The sequence below is a fragment of the Sceloporus occidentalis genome, unplaced genomic scaffold (assembly GCF_023333645.1).
Source record: "Sceloporus occidentalis isolate IW3139 unplaced genomic scaffold, rSceOcc1.0.p SCAF_35, whole genome shotgun sequence".
In the NCBI taxonomy this organism is placed as follows: Eukaryota; Metazoa; Chordata; class Lepidosauria; order Squamata; family Phrynosomatidae; genus Sceloporus; species Sceloporus occidentalis.
In genome coordinates, this window is record NW_028317015.1 from 7,149,554 (window position 1) to 7,166,016 (window position 16,463).

A 16,463-nucleotide genomic window follows, 5' to 3' on the forward strand; every position below is an offset into this window, starting at 1 on the left:
TACCTTAAAATAGGCCCAGTCAGGACCGGACTGACTGGGCCTATGCGGCCTCTACGGCCGCATTAACGCAGGGCATAAGGGGCACCTGCCCCTTAAGCCCGCCGCAACTGCGACCGGGTCCGCCACTCTAAGGGGTCGGGAAGCCCCCACCAGGGCCGGCCTTACGGGTGTGCGGCCGCACAGGGTTTAAATTAAAACATCTGATTTTTTTTTTTTTTACTTTATTAAACATCCTCCATGTTAAATAAAGTTTTTGTTAACTTTATTTAACATGGAGGATGTTAAATAAAGTAAAAAAAAACAAACCTCGATGTTTTAATTTAAGCCTTGTGCGGCCGCAGACCCCTAAGGCCGGCCCTGGTGGGGGCTTCCCGGCCTCTTAGCGTGGCGGACCCGGTCGCAGTTGTGGCGGGCTTAAGGGGCCCTGCGTTAATGCGGCCGTAGAGGCCGCATAGGCCCAGTCCTGACTGGGCCTATTTTAAGGTAGGGGCCTGGAGCTGCAGCTCCATCAGCCCCTAAGTCAATCCGGCCCTGCAGCGGGCCCGGTCGCAGTTGCTGCTTGCTCTGGCAACAAGGTAAGTAGGGTGAGGGAGGGGGGTGCAGTGAGAAGGAGCAGAGGGGGTTAGATAGTGAGAAATGGGGAGAGGGGATACATATTGAGAAGTGGGGAAGGGGGTACATAGTGAAAAGGGGGAACATAGAAGGGGCAGATAAGATGGGGAGAAGGGGTAGTGTGAATGTGTATGAGAATTAATGAATGAATAAATGTGTGGATGAATTGTGTGAATGCGTATGACAATTAATGAATTGATGTGTGGATGAATTGCTTGAATGATTTGTGAGACTGCATTAATGAATTTGTGTGAATGAGTGAGTAAATGCAAAGATGGTACATGAAGGGTGGGCTTTAACAGTAAATAAATAAAAATGGGCTGCTCTGGCTTAAATGCCCGGGCCTATTTTTTGTTCCAGTCCGGGTCTGATTTTGAGACTAATTCAGTTATTTTTAAATTCCCAGAGGGCCATTATCTATTAAAAAGAACAGTCAGGGTAATCATCCTGGATTTGTAGATTGGCATGGATTCTTTTGTCTGAGAGTAATGTGAGGGTGCTGTAGACTACCATTAGGTGTCATACATTGCTTAGCAGTGTTTTATTAAAATGATAAACAATAATCCCTCATGTACTACTCTTTTCCTTTGGTTGGCTTGTTAGGACCCAACACTGCCCTAACACTGATTTATGAATGGGACATGCTAAAATAGTAGGAAAACACTCAGGACCCCAATGTAGAACCACACAGTGACCATTTAATAGCATTAGCCACTGGAATATGTATTTGTGCTGACTGTAGAAGTATGTATTTTGAACTAGTTCACCAGGCTAGCACAGCATACTCTTGTGTCAGCAGATGGCAGGCTTGTTCTGATGCCTAGAACCAGTCAAGCCGCAGTAACAGAGCAGCTTTGTATTTAAAACGTACGTTGAAAGGACTCATGGAGCCCTTGTTAAAGCAGAGCAGAGTGTTACCTTGTAATTTACTTTTTTAATCCAAAAACAGAGCAAGATTAATCAGAATGCTTTCACTACATTTGTTGTTTTTTTTGTTCCATCCCTGCTCTTTTGCTGATATTTTGGACAATACTATGCTTCCAACTTTGTGGGAACAGTGAGGAAGGCCCTTTTCTATTCTAGCATGACTGTGCCCCAGTACACAAAGCAAGGTCCATAAAGACATGGTTGGATGAGTTTGGTGAGGGAAAACTTGACTGGCCACACAGAGCCCTGACTTCAACCCCATCGAGCACTTTGGGATGAACTGGAACGGAGATTGTGAGCCGGACCTTCTCATTCAACAGCCTGACCTCACAAATGCTCTACTGGATGAAGGCGCAAAAATTCCCACAGAAACTCTCTAAAATCAGAAGAGTGGAAGCTGGTATAGCTGCAAAGGGGGACCAACTAAATATTAATATCTGTGTATTTAGAATGTGATATCATCAAAGACAAAGTACAAATTTCTACTTTGTCTTTGTCTTGTACGGTAAGATCGGAACCAGGGGTTTGCAGAACACTGAAGAAAGTTGGTAATTATAGATGGGTGGAAAACAATTTAATGGGTGTTTTCTGGCTACGTGGCTGGTGTATTTAGGGTGTGTTGAAGCCTTTATCGCTGTGCTGAAAACTAGGAAGTTATAGATTGCATGTACACATGCTACTCTAAAGCATTACATTCAGCAGTGGCCCTGATACAAGAATATTTCCTGTGCTCCTTCCCCACTTGGTCTTCAAACACATACTCTGAGGGGTAGAAGGGGATGCAACTCTTTTCTGCGGTGGGAGATCTGGGCACAGATCTGTTCTTTGCCCCCATACAACACTGTCAATGATGTCATGATGATGACACAGTAATCACAGAGAAACCCACAGAATAAAGGAACAGATCTGTGTCATAAAGGGATAGATCTCCTGGTCTTTCTGCACTTTATTTGCAGTTCTACATGTAGCCACCAGGGTAACGGTACCTATAGGTATATTAGTGTAGCCTTTCTGTGCTCTTTTTATGGTTTTTTTTTTTCTCTTCTTTTGGTACCCTATATAACTGGGCAAATTAATGTGAAAGTTTGCAGAAAACAAATACTCATGAAGCAAACATAGATTGTGTCAATGATTCCTACAAAAGGGACACGACTGAACTATTAATGACACCAAACAGCCAGTTTTAGTGCTGCATGTTGTGTGGCCTGCTTAGATGCCCCACAAAAGTGAGCGCATCTTTTTACTATATCAGTAGCAAATAATTGCAGCATTAATACGTGGAAACCCAATTTTGCTTTAGTGAATATGTCAGTAGACATGCTTCACTTTGTTCACTTTTATATGTTCTGTTTTTTGTTTTGTTTTTTGAAGTATACATCCTGCAAACAAAGGCAAAGTTCACTAAGGATGTAAAAGTTTCTGACATTAGTGCAAATGTCTTTTGGTATTTTGATTTGTGAGAACTAAAAAAATAGCAGATGCGTGAAAAAGTTTAACCAAAAAGGAGAACCCTTTATAATTTCTACTAGAGCAATGTCAGAAAATGAGCTGATGCCAAGTGTTCGTAAAAATATATACATGAATTACAAATATATTACATCTAGCCTAGCATACTATTTAGTTCTATATGTGTGAAATTGTATTGAGGCCACTGGGAGCAGCTCCTGCCAGCCAGGAAAAAGTGCTGCGACAGATGTAGAAAAATGACTTAACCTTGTCATGAGCTCATGGGAAATTGCTGTGCATTGCAGGTATTTTCCAAGTGCTATCTGCTTAGATTCCACATAGACACAAAAATGTTGCCTTCCCGGCTCTTAGCATAACTAAGCTCATTTATCAAAAATAGCTTGTACGTTTTTTAAAAATGTTCTTAAATATTTGGTATAGATATTTGGTTTCAAAGCAAGTAACTATTTTACCACAAGGAGCCGTGACGTGGTATAAGGTGGCAAAACTAGAGTTATCTAATTTCTTGAGGGAATATATAATTTTAATGGAGAGAAGTAAACCTGCAGAACCTAATAATAAGATGTTAAGGTAGGATCCCGAGATACAGAGCCGTAGCTAACTACTTTTGCGCCCGAGGCAAGAACAGAAAATTGTGCCCCCTACCTTTTTTTTTTTAACAAAGGTTATTTTATTTATACTGTCTTTACACATACCTGCCCATAAACACACACATACACATAGACTGCCCTTACACACGACTGCCCATACATGCTGCCTTTATACACACCTGCCCATAAACACACATATACACATACACTGCCCTTACACATACACTGCCCTTACACACACACTGCCCTTTCACACCGCTACCTTTACACACACATATGCACATACGGATACACCAGCTTATAAACACACACATAGCTACACTGCTCTTACACACACCTGACCATGCACACTGTCCTTGGCTATCTGACCATGTCCATCACACATGAAAGTCCTTTACAGAAAACCTCTTAAACGAGCACTGATATGCTCAAGTTCTAAATACTTCTTACACTACATTCCTTTCACATGATCTTGTAACATTGATCCTTTTACATTGACCTTTTACACTGTAATTACAAGAAAGGAGTTGGTCACTCTTCCTGTGACAAATATTAAAGGATGAGACGCCTGTTTTAAAACATGAGATGCGGCAACAAGGTGGCAGCTCCCGCATACGACAATCACAACAATCACAAATCTAATGTCTTATCGCTCTAAAAGGAGAAAAAAATCAGTGTTTTATACATATGTGAATTAATATCTTTAAATATGATATGAACATATTTTCTTAAGTATATGACTTTTACTGAAGAAGGAAATGGTGTCAGCTGTGTGAGTTAATGGATCAGGTTTGTCCCCTATTACACAGTTAGAATGACTTTGTTGAAGTATACAGATGAACTACCTCTTCTGTGATTTGGCTAATATAAATATTTCATAGATATATTAATCAGCACTCACGCTGTATTGCAAATTAGTCATGTATTTGTGTTCTTTTATTGAATGCGCAGACTCAGACACATCTCTAGATGACTTATGCGTTTAAATGTTTAATGAGGCATATACACACACCTTACATTAAAGCATTACAACTACAAAATAATGAAAAATGGATATGCATGGGGAGGCTATTTGTAATAACAGGAATAAGGGAGCAATTAATAAGTGAAACACAAGCTTTCTGTTGAGCTCATGAAGTGTTTCATGAACAAAATACAAAGTGTTACTTTGTAGGGGGATCTTTTCACCTTCATATTGTGCTAGAGCTAGACAAATAGCTAGGAGAAAAGATATTTAAACCGCTCCTCATTATTTAATGAGGACCACTCGTGCATTGACATAAAATGTACAAACATGGCTGAGGTTGGCCCCTGCAGCTTTCTCTCCGGCTGCTCACACACTTTGCAAGCGGCCTTGGTTTCACTTTGGGGGTCACGTGACCCCAAAACATTCCTGTCTCCCCGTGCCGGTACAAGGGCTCTTTCTAAATTATTTTAAACCGGTACGGTACGAGGAGACCCTCCATCTAAAATCCCCAAACCCTTCAAAAACTTTCTTATCCTACATGTGAGCTAATTAAGTGGGAGAATATTTAAAAATGAACTTCTAAACCGATTAAACCATAAACTGAATCACTTCAAATTACCAGTTGCACTATGCATTACGAAGGGCCAGCCCTGACCGTTCCAGCAGTAAGAAGCTCCAACCTGGACTGTGTAATGAATAATTACAGCTGCAAGTTATTTAAAGTGATTTAAAGTGACCCTACTACCATTTTATGCATTTTCATGAAATATAATAGCTAAGCGTCCCATTTACAGTTTGTCCCTCTTGCAAATGCACATAGGGGTTATGCAGAATATCTCTTTGCATTTGCCTTTTTTAGCATCCCCCACCCAGCTCTTAGGCTTGCTAGTCAAGGTGCGAGTGCAGTATACTGTCACCACCAGCCATTGCTGGCTTACGTGAGAGCTCCATGAGGCTAATAATATCACAAAGTAGGGGATGGACTTCAGCCCTGGAGCTGCAACTTCTTAACATAAGTACTGTACTTGCAGAAATGGTGAACTACTTTAATATGCATTTTATTGGTTAGTCTGTACTGGACACAAGACACTAGGGATGGTCTTTCACAACACATTAGGAAGCTTAATAGTTATAATATTTTATCTCACCCGCAAACTGAACTGTTTGTGATTCTCTGTCAGATAAATAGTGCAAATAAAGAGCTGATGTTGATCCATTGATTTTAAATCAAAATTAATATTTTTCTTTCTTATGTTCTCCTTGTCTTTCTGTTTAGGTCACTTCAGTCCCTTCAGAGGTCCTGGGTCTTTCAACCAGCTTCATATTTCTTGCAAGACTTAGAGCTTAAATATGGAAGATGTTTTAAAGTGACTCTTGTAGAGCAATGCAACTGCCAGAACCTGTGGAGATCTTGCAGAGTCCCTTTGTGGTCTTTGGATTCCTTTAGTGCCTTACAAGTGGATTGCACTGATTTTTTTTATTTTTTTTAATATTTTGTGTATTTGAGAGAAAACCTGTTACTATGTTTTATCTCCTGTCAAGAAAATACCGTATTTCCTCGATTATAAGATGACCCTGATTATAAGACGACCCCCCAAAATCTGAATATTAACTTAGGAAAAAAAGAAAAAGCCTGAATATAAGACGACCCTAAAGGAAAAAAAGTTTTACCAGTAAATGTTAATTCATGTAAACTATTTTTTAAAATAAAAGCTATGATTGAGAAAAATATTTTTTTTGTTTTTATTTCCTTGTATTTTCCAACCTGTCCCCCAGTTACGCACATCTGCCCCAGGCTTGCCACACCAATATGGCCCATGATATGCCTTTTAACCCTCTATATGCCACTGTGCCCCATGGTATGCCTTTTGACCCCCTATGTGCCACTCTGCCTCCAGAAATGCCTTACACCCCTATATCCCATTCAGGCATTTAGGGGGTTAAAATGCATATTATGGGGCATAGTGGCATATAGGGAGGTATAAGGCATTCCAGGAGGCAGAGTGGCATTAAGGGAGTTAAAAGGCATTGTATAGAGCACTCTGCCTCCAGAAATGCCTTATACCCCTATATGCCATTCTGGCATATAGGGGGTTAAAAGGCATTATTATGGGGCAGAGTGGCATATAGGGAGGTATAAGGCATTTCAGGAGGCAGAGTGCTCTATTAAATGCCCCCTTAACGCCACTCTGCCTCCTGAAATGCCTTATACCTCCCTATATGCCACTCTGCCCCATAATATGCCTTTTAACCCCCTAAGTGCCAGAGTGGCATATAGGGGTATAAGGCATTCCAGAAATGCCCTATGCCCCCATTTAACGCACACACTTACCGGTGCTTCCAATTTCCTGCTGTATTGCCGGGGCAGCGGGTTGACGTCTCCTTCCGCTGCAGCCGGAAGAAGGTGGAGTTGGCAGCGAGGGTTTGTGTCAGGACTTGGGTGATCAGGTCGGGTAGGAGCCCATGCGCAGGGGATACTTGGGGTTCAGTATGTAACCCACGGTGCATGATTATGCAAACAAAGACACCACAAGCAGAAATCCAGGTAATGCAGTGTATTTTATGTATATAACAGGACCAGCAAATAAGGGTAATACAGTCAAAGCAAGAAACCGGACGTATGGCAAAATAAATACCGGTAATAAGTCTTTTGACAGGGAGCCCGCTTGGAAGGGCACGGAAAGGCACACAGCCCACTTGGAAGGACACAATAGCAGGGAGTCCACGTGGAAAGACACAAAGCAGGGAACCAGGTGCAGGTGCAGGTGCAGGTGCAGGTGCAGGTGCAGGTGCAGGTGCAGGTGCAGGTGCAGGTGCAGGTGCAGGTGCAGGTGCAGAGCCACAGCAGGAAGGTCCATAGACTTCAATACAAAGGCCCTGACTGAAGGGCAGGTTCATAAAGGCAGGGTAATCCAGATAACAAGGCCCAGCTGGATGTATGGACTAGGGCTCAACCCAGGTAACAAGGCACACCTGAGTTCTGAGTGCTCCAGAGGGCGGAGGGTGGCCACTAGTGGTCACAGATGTAAACGCCACAGGTATAAAAAAGCCATGGTTCAGGCAGTGAAAAATTGGTTCCTGACAGTTTGTCTGCGTCCGTCGCGCATACCTTCCCCGGCTGTCAGAGATCAGAGTTCCCCGCACCGGTGCGGGGAACTCTGATCTCTGACAGTCGGGGAAGGTATCCGCGACGGACGCAGACAACCCCCGCTGCTAGCCACACCTCCTTCCGGCTGCAGCGGACGTTGTCTACGCGGATTGCGTAGACGTCAACCCGCTGCCCCGGCAATACAGCAGGAAGCACCGGTAAGTGTGTGTGGGGGGGAGACAGGAGGATCCAGGTCCCCTGCAGCGGTGCGGGGGATCTGGATCTTAGTCTCATAATCAGACCTCTATTTGAGGTCTGATTAGAAGACGACCCCGATTAGAAGACGAGGGGTATTTTTCAGAGCATTTGCTCTGAAAAAAACCTCGTCTTATAATCGAGCAAATACGGTACTATGTTTGCCTGCGACTGATAAAGCCTCTTGGCTGAAACTGCCTTTGAAAAAAATGTAATGACTAAGGATTAGAAGCGTTATGGGAATTGGATGAAATATGACCAGCACTGCCTGCTTTACGCAGATGTCTTCCCATGTGCCCATCAGTCACGCAAGTGATTGTTAATTGTTATAATGGTACCAGCAACATCGCATTTCCTCCTTTTTAACCTAATGTAACTGTAAATGAAATAAATGTGTTCCTTCTTTTAGATGAAAAAAAAATTTCAGAACAATTTATTAGGTATATATGGAGAAATACTCATAATACTTTACAAAATACAGCAATTTAGGGTAGCACTAAGGGAAGGTGGTTTTCGTATTGTATGAATAAACTTTATCTGTAGACCCATAGGTTGCTACTGTAGGTGTTAATGTGTATAATATGTTTTGTTAACGTATCTAAACCATACTGTCTATACCCCCCCCCCCGACCTTCATTGTTCAGGATTATAACCTGATAAAATACAAATAGAAAAAGGGAGTTGCTTTAAATACGTTTTTGAAAACTATAATTATTTTTGAAACAATATTTTGAAGATATTAAACTCTATATTATAACCCATTTTCTTTTTCCATAGTAACATAGTAACATAGTAACATAGTTCATAAGGTTGAAAAAAGACCAAAGTCCATCAAGTTCAACCTATATACATATTGTGTCCCTACTGTGTTGATCCAGAGGAAGGCAAAAAACCCTTATGAAGCAGATGCCAATTGCCCCATACCAGGGGGAAAATTCCTTCCCGACTCCAAATATGGCAATCAGAATAAATCCCTGGATCAACGTTCTGTCCCTATTAATCTAATATCCATAACTTGTAATATTATTGCTTTCAAGAAACACGTCCAGGCTCCTTTTGAACTCTTTTATTGAGTTTACCATCACCACTTCCTCTGGCAGAGAGTTCCATAATCTCACCGCTCTTACTGTAAAGAACCCCCGTCTGTGCTGGTGTAGAAACCTTCTTTCCTCCAGCCGTAGAGGATGTCCCCTTGTTATAGATACAGTCCTGGGTATAAATAGGTCCTGGGAGTGATCTCTGTACTGTCCCCTTATATATTTATACATAGTTATTAAGTCCCCCCTAAGCCGTCTTTTTTCCAAACTAAATAACCCCAATTCTGATAATCTTTCTGGGTACTGTAGTCCTCCCATTCCCCTTATTACTCTGGTTGCCCGTCTTTGAACCCTCTCCAGCTCCACTATATCTTTCTTGTACACTGGTGCCCAGTACTGTACACAGTATTCCATGTGTGGTCTGACTAGTGACTTGTACAGGGGTAGAATTATTTCCTTGTCGTGGGCATCTATGCCCCTTTTGATGCACCCCATGATTTTATTTGCCTTAGCAGCAGCTGCCTGACACTGGTCGCTACAGGTAAATTTACTGTTAACTAAAACTCCTAAGTCCTTTTCCATGTCAGTCGTCCCCAGTGTTTTCCCATTTAATACATATTCCCAGCCTGGATTTTTCTTCCCCATGTGCATAACCTTACATTTATCTGTGTTGAACCTCATCTGCCACATCCCAGCCCAAGCCTCCAACCTATGCAGATCCATTTGTAATCGTGCGCTGTCCTCTATTGTGTTAACCACGTTACAGAGCTTAGTATCGTCTGCAAAGATTGATACTTTACTATGCAATCCCTCTACAAGGTCATTAATAAAAATATTAAAAAGAATAGGACCCAAAACTGACCCCTGTGGTACCCCACTAGCAACAGTCACCCACTCAGAGTATGTACCATTAATAACCACCCTCTGTTTCCTATCACTGAGCCAGTTACTTACCCACATACACACATTCTCCCCCAGCCCAAGCATTCTCATTTTATGTACGAGCCTTTTATGTGGCACCGTATCAAATGCTTTGGAAAAATCAAGATATACGACATCCAGCGATTCACCCCGATCCAGTCTTGAGCTCACCTCCTCATAAAAGCTGATCAGGTTAGTTTGACAGGACCGATCCCTTGTAAACCCATGCTGATATGGAGTCATACACTTATTTTCATTGAGATACTCCAAAATAGCATCTCTTAGGAAACCCTCAAACAGTTTACACACAACAGAAGTTAAACTAACAGGCCTATAATTCCCCGGGTCACTTTTTGTCCCCTTTTTGAATATTGGCACAACATTTGCTATGCGCCAGTCCTGGGGAACAGACCCTGTCACTATAGAGTCCTTGAATATTAGAAATAGGGGTCTGTCTATTACATTACTTAACTCCCTTAGAACGCGGGGGTGAATGCCATCTGGACCTGGTGATTTGTCTATTTTGATTTTTTTTAGGCGGCACTGCACTTCTTCCTGGGTTAGACAGGCGACATGTACTGGGGCATTTATCTCATCCTGCTGTATATTACCTGGCATTTCATTTTCCTCTGTGAATACAGCAGAGAAGAATATATTTAATAGATTAGCTTTTTCCTGATCCCCGTCTATAACTTCTCCCTCATTACTTTTTAAGGGGCCAACGCTTTCATTGTTAACCTTTTTACTATTTATATAGTTAAAGAACATTTTGGGGTTTGTTTTACTCTCTTTGGCAATGAGTTTTTCTGTCTCCAATTTTGCTGCTTTTATCTGATTTTTACATATTTTATTTTTTTCCCGATAGCTTTTTAGTGCTTCCTCACTGCCTTCCTGTTTTAGTAGCTTAAATGCCTTTTTTTTGCCATTTATTGCCCCCTTTACATTTTTATTTATCCACATTGGTTTTCTCTTGTTCCTGACTCTTTTATTCCCATACGGTATGTACCTTTCACAGTGAGAATTTAAGATATTCTTAAAAATCTCCCATTGAGCGTCTGTACTCTTGTTTTTGAGGACATTTTCCCAATTTACAGTGTTAAGGGCTTCTCTTAGTTGATCAAACTTTGCGCTCCTAAAGTGCATAGTTCTTGTGGCTCCTCTAAGAGTTCCCTTATTGAAGGACAAGTTATAATGCATCATATTGTGATCACTATTTCCTAGATGTCCCCTGACCTGCACATTAGTTACTCTGTCAGGTCTGTTGGTTAATATTAAGTCCAGTAGGGCGCCCCCTCTGGTCGGGTCCTGTACCATTTGGGACAGATAATTATCCTTACTTATAGTCAGAAACCGGTTTCCTTTATGAGATTCACAGGTCTCGGTTTCCCAGTTTATGTCGGGATAGTTAAAGTCCCCCATAATAACCACCTCATTGTGATTAGCTGCCTTGTTTATTTGCTTTAATAATTGATCTTCTGCTGCTTCCATTATATTTGGTGGCTTATAGCAAACCCCGATCAGTATTTTATTATTTTTCTTTCCATATATTTCTACCCATAATGACTCCACATTATCATTTCCCTCACATATATTCTCCCGCAGTGTGGCCTTTAGGCTGGACTTTACATAAAGGCAAACTCCTCCCCCTTTTCGTTTTTTCCGATCCTTCCTGAATAGACTATACCCCTGTATGTTAACCGCCCAGTCATAGCTATCATCCAACCATGTCTCTGTTATACCTACTATGTCATAATTTTCTTCAGACATTATTAACTCCAGTTCGTCAGTTTTATTGGTCAGACTTCTGGCATTAGTAAGCATACAATTTAGAGGTGTATGTTTTTTTTCCCTATGAAGCCTATCCCTATTAACTATTCTAACCCCTCCCTCTGCTCCACCCCCAGGTACATTTATAAGCCCCAGCTCTCTATCTACACTATCTTCCCCTTCTATATTGTAGTTTCCCTCCCCCCCTTTCCCTAGTTTAAACACTCCTCCACCCTTCTGACCATCTTCTCCCCAAGCACAGCTGCACCCTCCCCATTGAGGTGCAGCCCGTCCCTACCGTAGAGCCTGTATCCGACAGAGAAGTCGGCCCAGTTCTCCATGAACCCAAACCCCTCCTTCCTACACCAGCTTCTGAGCCACTTGTTTAGCTCCCTAATCTCCCGCTGCCTCTCTGGTGTGGCACGTGGTACAGGTAATATTTCAGAAAATACTACCTTGGAGGTCCTTGCCATAAGCTTGCTACCTAAGTCCCTGAAATCATTTTTAAGGACACTCCGCCTCCCTCTCACTTTGTCATTGGTGCCAATGTGCACCATGACTGCTGGGTCTTCTCCAGCCCCTCCCAGTAATCTGTCAACCCGATCCGCGATGTGCCGAACTCGAGCGCCAGGCAGACAACACACTGTTCGGCGATCCCGGTCTTTGTGACAGATCGCCCTGTCTGTCCCCCTAATAATTGAGTCCCCCACTACCAGCACCTGTCTGGCCTGCCCTGCGCTCCTCCTTCCCTCCTTACTGGAGCAGACACCCCTCTGGTGGTCAGAGGCAGTGACTTGCTGCAGTACTGCTAACTCTGAACTAACATCCCCCTCATCTGCCAACCGGGCAAACTTGTTGGGGTGTGCTAGATCAGGACTAGCCTCCCTGGCGCTTTTCCCCCTACCCCGCCGTCTAACTGTAACCCAGCTAGCTGCCTGACTGTCCTGTACCTCCATCCCACTATCCTCCCCCACCTCTACCTGCGAGAGAGCTTGCTCAGTGAGCAGCAGACTCCTCTCCAAGTTGTCAATAGATCTCAGTGTTGCCAGTTGCTCCTCTAGACTCTTTTCCATGTTTTAGTGTACCCACACAAATTATGTTTTTTTCAAATACAGGTAGAGTTTTAATCTTTATGCCACTCTTGTTTTAGTCTTTCATTTAGTGTGAATAACAAAATAAAAAAAATGTTTTTTTTCAATTTTACTTTTTCCACAAATTAGATGCCACTAATAACAAATACCCCCAATCATGTCCAGCAACATCCCCTGAGTAGAACAATATCTTACATACTACATTACTTCTACTTAACTTTGAAATCTGGATTGGGGCAAAGAAGAAAAATATACAAGGAACAAGTATTGGACATCATTTGGTATATAAACTACAGTTGGGTGTGTCACAATTAATAATAATTATAACAGCTAGACCAAGATGTAATTTCGGCATACACACCATCCTTTTCCTGACAGCATGAAGCTATTGAGTCGGTGCAGCAGTCGGAAAATCAGGTTCATCCTGTTCGGAGATGATTAGTGGAAAACTCCATAAAACACCAACTCATTGTGATCACCAACTCATTGTAGGCACTCAAAGTTGTTAGCACAGTTTGCCTCATCCGGCTATGTTCCCTACAGGAAGTTTCATGTGTTTCAGCTTTGGCTTTAAATCTATTTCAGGTTGAGAATAGCTGGACCGGATTTAATTTTATTTAATTAATTAAAATTTATTTAATTTGTCAATAACTTAATCATCTTGTACGTCTTGTTATTACAACTGAGGTATATTCAGGCACTGCCATATAGCAATTGTACTATAATGGCTACCTAGAGCGCCATAAACCAGCAGGACGCATGGTCCAATGGTTGTCATTTATACAGAGAGGAGCCTAAAGCCATTGAATGCGGTTGAAGCGTCTCCAACTCACTTCACGCCATGTGCCACATGGTAGCCAAGCCAAAACCTGGGTCTGGAAGGGAACTGAATTGAAGCCACTGACTGGAGCACTTACTGTGTGGCTGCAACCGCTTGATTGACATGCTAAGATATCCTTATTTATTTATATAATGCGACCAGGGCCTGCCCAAGACAAAATGCCGCCTGGGGCGAAGTTTAAAATTCCGCCCCCCCCATTATCAACCCTTCCTCTCCCTGCCACCCCCCCCATTATCTACCCTTCCTCTCCCTGCCGCCCTCCCCCATTATCTACCCTTCCTCTCCCTGCCGCCCTCCCCCATTATCTACCCTTCCTCTCCCCCCATTATCTACCCTTCCTCTCCTCCCCCCGTACTTACCTTTCAGCAGTCCCGCAGTGAGTCTCCCTGCTCAGTCTTGGTGCCGGCTTGTAATGTTGAGCGCCGGAAATGACGTCATCTTCCGGCACTCAACATTACAACCCGGCACCTAGACCGAGCTAGAGGGCTCTGAGAGGAGAGAGTGACGAGCGCTGAGCGGGTACTGACAACTTGGTAAGATAAAACCACTTGGCGCCCCTCACTCTCTCTCTTCTCGGCTTTAAAAAAAAAGGGCTTGGGGCGGCAAAGTGCCGCCTGGAGCGGTTGCCCCACTCGGCTCCATTGTCGGGCCGGCCCTGTATGCGACAAAACAAGTTTTGTATTTTCAGTGGTTTGGGGAAAAGAGCGGTCATGGGTGGTATGTTTAATTTTATGTTTAAGCATTGGATGTTCCTGCAGGAAAAGGTAGTTGTAGGTGGTATTTTATGGAATTATAAGCATGTTACTAATGTGGGCTAGCTGGCTGGCAGACTCTGCTGGAGTCAATCAACAGTGTTTTTATACAATTATACAACACTCATGACTCGGTCTAAAAAGACAAAGGAAGTAAAAGAGCATCAGAACAGAACCCAGAATGTGATGGTGATATATTAATCAATAATATTAACATAGTTGATGGTAAATAAGTGTACCATAATTTTCATATTAGTGCTTTGGCTGTGATTTAGCAAAAACATAAGAGTCTAGAAATAGTAACATTTTTATATATATTTTTTTTACATAATTCCTTGGAAACTGTCATCACTTGTTCAATAACATTTTAAAATGAGAAAACTATTATGTAGAAATTGCATAATATTTTTTTTCAATTCAGTCCACTAGAACAACGTATAAGCCAAAACCAAAAAGGAAAAAGAAAGTGAAGAGGGAAGGGACTTTTCAATCCCCGAGATTAAGCTCCACAACACATTTTATTAGGGCTGCAACTAACGATTATTTTCATAATCGATTAGTTGGCCGATTATTTTTTCGATTAATCGGGTAAAAAAACAATATGCAAATTTTTCGTTTATTTAAAATAAAAACTTATAATTTACAATGGCATTTCACGATTCGCCTTCTTATTTTACTGACATAATAATTAAAGTTATATTTTAACAAGAACCCAAAAAATACCAAAAAAAGCTTTACTAGTAAATATTCATGTAAACTATTTTTGCCCAGTTATGCACACCTCCCCCCCAGCTTGCCTCTCTGTCCCAGAAATGCCTTATACCCCCTATATGCTACTCTGCCCCTATATATAAACCTTATATATGCCTTATAGCGCCTTCATGCCACTGTCCCCCCTGATATGCCTTATAGCCCCTTTATGCCACTGTCCCCCCTGATATGCCTTATAGCCCCTTTATGCCACTGTCCCCCCTGATACACCTTATAGCCCCTTTATGCCACTGTCCCCCCTGATACGCCTTATAGCCCCTTTATACCACTGTCCCCCCTGATACACCTTATAGCCCCTTTATGCCACTGTCCCCCCGATACGCCTTATAGCCCCTTTATACCACTGTCCCCCCTGATACACCTTATAGCCCCTTTATGCCACTGTCCCCCTGATATGCCTTATAGCCCCTTCATGCCACTGTGCCCCGATATGCCTTATAGCCCCTTCATGCCACTTTGTCCCCTGATATGTCTTATGCCCCCCCGATATAAGAAAAACTGACATCACTAAAATTGTTTTTTTATATTTATTAAATATAGACAAAAAAAATACACAATACAATATAAATATATATAAATATATGGACAATAAATCAAATATTATAGACATCAAAAAAACCACAAATGCACATAATTAATAGATCCCGCAAAAATTCTACCTGCCCCACCAGGGGTTAATATATCAACAGAAGAAACACAGGGCAAATGAGCATAACAATAAAGATAATACTTACCCAGTGCTGCTTACTTGTCCTGTTTTTCTTCTGTTGATATATTAACCCCTGGTGGGGCAGGTGGAAGTGGCAGCGAGATGAAGTAGCGGAGGTTGCGCACATCACGCACTAAAATCCAGATCCCCTGCAGGCGCTGCACAGGACCTGGATCCTCTCCGGCAGCCGGTAGGAGTCTGTGCGATGCGCGCAGACAGCCGCTTCTCCCCTCCGCTTCCATTGGGGCTTCCATGATGAAAGCCGCACCGGAAGGTCACGTGACACCGGGTTCAGTAATAGAAGCCCCGGCGGAAGGGGAGGGGAGAAGCGGAGGATATCTGCGTGTTTTGCACAGACCCTCAACGGGTGGCAGAGAGGATCCAGGTCTCCTGCAGCTTTGCGGGGGGTCTGGATTCTACAGTTATAATCCGATCTCTATTTGAGATCGGATTATAGAAGGACGGGAGTTTTTCAAAGCGTTTGCTCTGAAAAACATAATTTTATAAATCGATAAAAATCGATTCAACTAATCGATTATGAAAATCGTTGACAACGATTTTCATAATCGATTATTATCGATTTTATCGATTCGTTGTTGCAGCCCTACATCTCATTAAAAAATAATCAACGATGCAGAAAAATATCACACAGCAGTCTTACACCTTAC